The following is a 2304-nucleotide window of genomic DNA, read 5'->3' as shown; positions in this document are numbered from 1 at the left end:
ATATATATATATATATATATATAAATATATATATATATACACACATATACTCATATATACATGCACATATATAAGCATGTAAGCATGAATGTGTGCATATATATGTGCATTTGCATTTAATTATCATTATAAAATTCAGTTGATTCTAAGGTGGCGGGCCAGCAGAATCGTTAACACGCTGGGCAAAATGCTTAGCGGCATTTCGTCCGTCTTTACGTTCCGAGTTCAAACTCCGCTGAGGTCGATTTTGCCGTTCATCTTCTCAGAGTCGATAAAAAAAATAGCACAAGCTGATCAGTGGGTTCAATGTAATCCACACTCCCGAAATAGCTGACCTTGTGTCAGAATTTGAAACCAATATTCAGTTGATAGAGATTTCTTACAGAAGAACAAGATGTCTGATTCTTGATATATGAGTGCTTTTGAGACTGTGTATAACTATATGCATTTATGTGTATGATATATCATACAATGTATGTATCCATAATATAGATGCAATGGTGTGTGGTTATGTATGTTTGTTTAGCCCAGAAATGCTTTGACGCGGTGCGTCCTCGTGTAAAACGAAATTGATTTTCAAAATCTGCGCCGCAAAGAGAAAGTTATCCGTAAATAATGATAAAATAAAATAAAATTTATTACGAGATATAACTCATCTTTTAGATCTACAAATCTCAGACTCTGTATCATCATCAATTTATCTCTCTCTTTTGCACAACCGATCTCTCTTTATCACTCTTTCTCTCTGTCTTTCGATCTGTATATGTATTATCTCTCACTCATTGCTTTCACTGTGTTTTAGATTTTGGTAATGTGGAACATTACGTAATATTCAGTTTTGTATATGTTGTATGTAAATCGTAGTTTCTTCAGTTAAGATTAAAAACCTAAAATAACTCACAAAAAGCATTAGTTCCAGAAAACCTGTTAACACTGACATAAACAACAAGAGAATTGTAACATGTGAGCTTCATGACGTCAGAGACAAGTTTCCAAATGAGCGTTGCCTGATTTGGAAACAGCAAATAGTTGACATTTTTTATACAACACAGGGTGGCTTTATTTACATAAGAAACTTGTATGACTAAATACACCTTCTTTAGAAATCTAAACAAGTGTGCGTGTTAACTTGAAAAGCTGAATAAAAAGGTTATCCAGACGAGTAAAATGTTATACGGGAATATTTTTGTTACAATGAAAAGCATATAGGATCGACGTATCTGGATCAATGAAGAAACGAAAAGAAAAATGTTCTCAATGATGAGACAAAGGCGTTTGGCTGTAGACCAAAATCGTGGTAGTCGTTATCAGAGTGTAGTGAGGCATACATAAAATAACACAGGAAACCACCTGGAGCGCAAACAGGATTCTTCGAAGCATATTTAAAATGATAATTGAAGCTTTTGTGTTTGGCTGGCCGTCAAGGATAATGTCAAAAGGAGAAAATTGGAATTGAAAATGGCTAACATTCATCTGTTAAATCTCAAAGACATGTAGAGGTCAGTAAGACTATTTCTATATAACATTTGCCAACGAAGAATACATAACAAATCTATAATCGTAGAAATTAATTCACTGCGACGTAAACTTGCGTCGAATGCCAACTCCAAGTTGTAGACCTATATTTTAACTGTTGCATAAGTAGTACCAAGTAAATTAATTTCATGCCTGGAGTTCACAGGAATCCGATACTGAAATTTTAGGGATCAATAGAAAACTTATACGAAATTTATTTCTAAAATCGATGCCAGTTTTAATCGATGCCAAGGTGTACAGTTGACAGCAGATTATTTCATAGTGTGGTGTTCTATTGTTACAACCAGTTCAATTGCCATGGTATGCGAGATAATACCACGTGTGAGGCCTAAAAGATCCTGGCTAGGGAGAGGAGGGATCTCATTTACATACATGTATATATATATATGAGGAAAATAAGACAAAGTAGGAAATGCTAAAATAATTTTATCGTGAAGAACATTTTAGTACCGGTTCCAGTCTTTGCGACTTTTTCAACTTAGAGTAAAGCATGAAAAACAATTAAATTGTGGAAAAACTAAATCTTTTTTTTTTTAATATATCCATTGTTTTCAAATACAAGGGACGTTTTCTTGTTTTCTGTCTGTCTGTCTGTCTTTTTTTTTTACTTCTTGTGAAGGCTTGGTAGCTGGTAGTAGGTAGTAGCAGTCCTAAAAGAATATTTTATATGAATTCTTGGTTTTGATTGTTTAAGTAGCAATAGTAGCCGAAGAAAGAGGAGGAGAAGAAGGAAGAAGATAGAGGGGGGAGGAGGAGGAGGAGGAGGAG

This window comes from Octopus bimaculoides, chromosome 1, assembly GCF_001194135.2.
Source record: "Octopus bimaculoides isolate UCB-OBI-ISO-001 chromosome 1, ASM119413v2, whole genome shotgun sequence".
NCBI lineage: Eukaryota > Metazoa > Mollusca > Cephalopoda > Octopoda > Octopodidae > Octopus > Octopus bimaculoides.
This window is presented reverse-complemented; position numbering follows the sequence as displayed.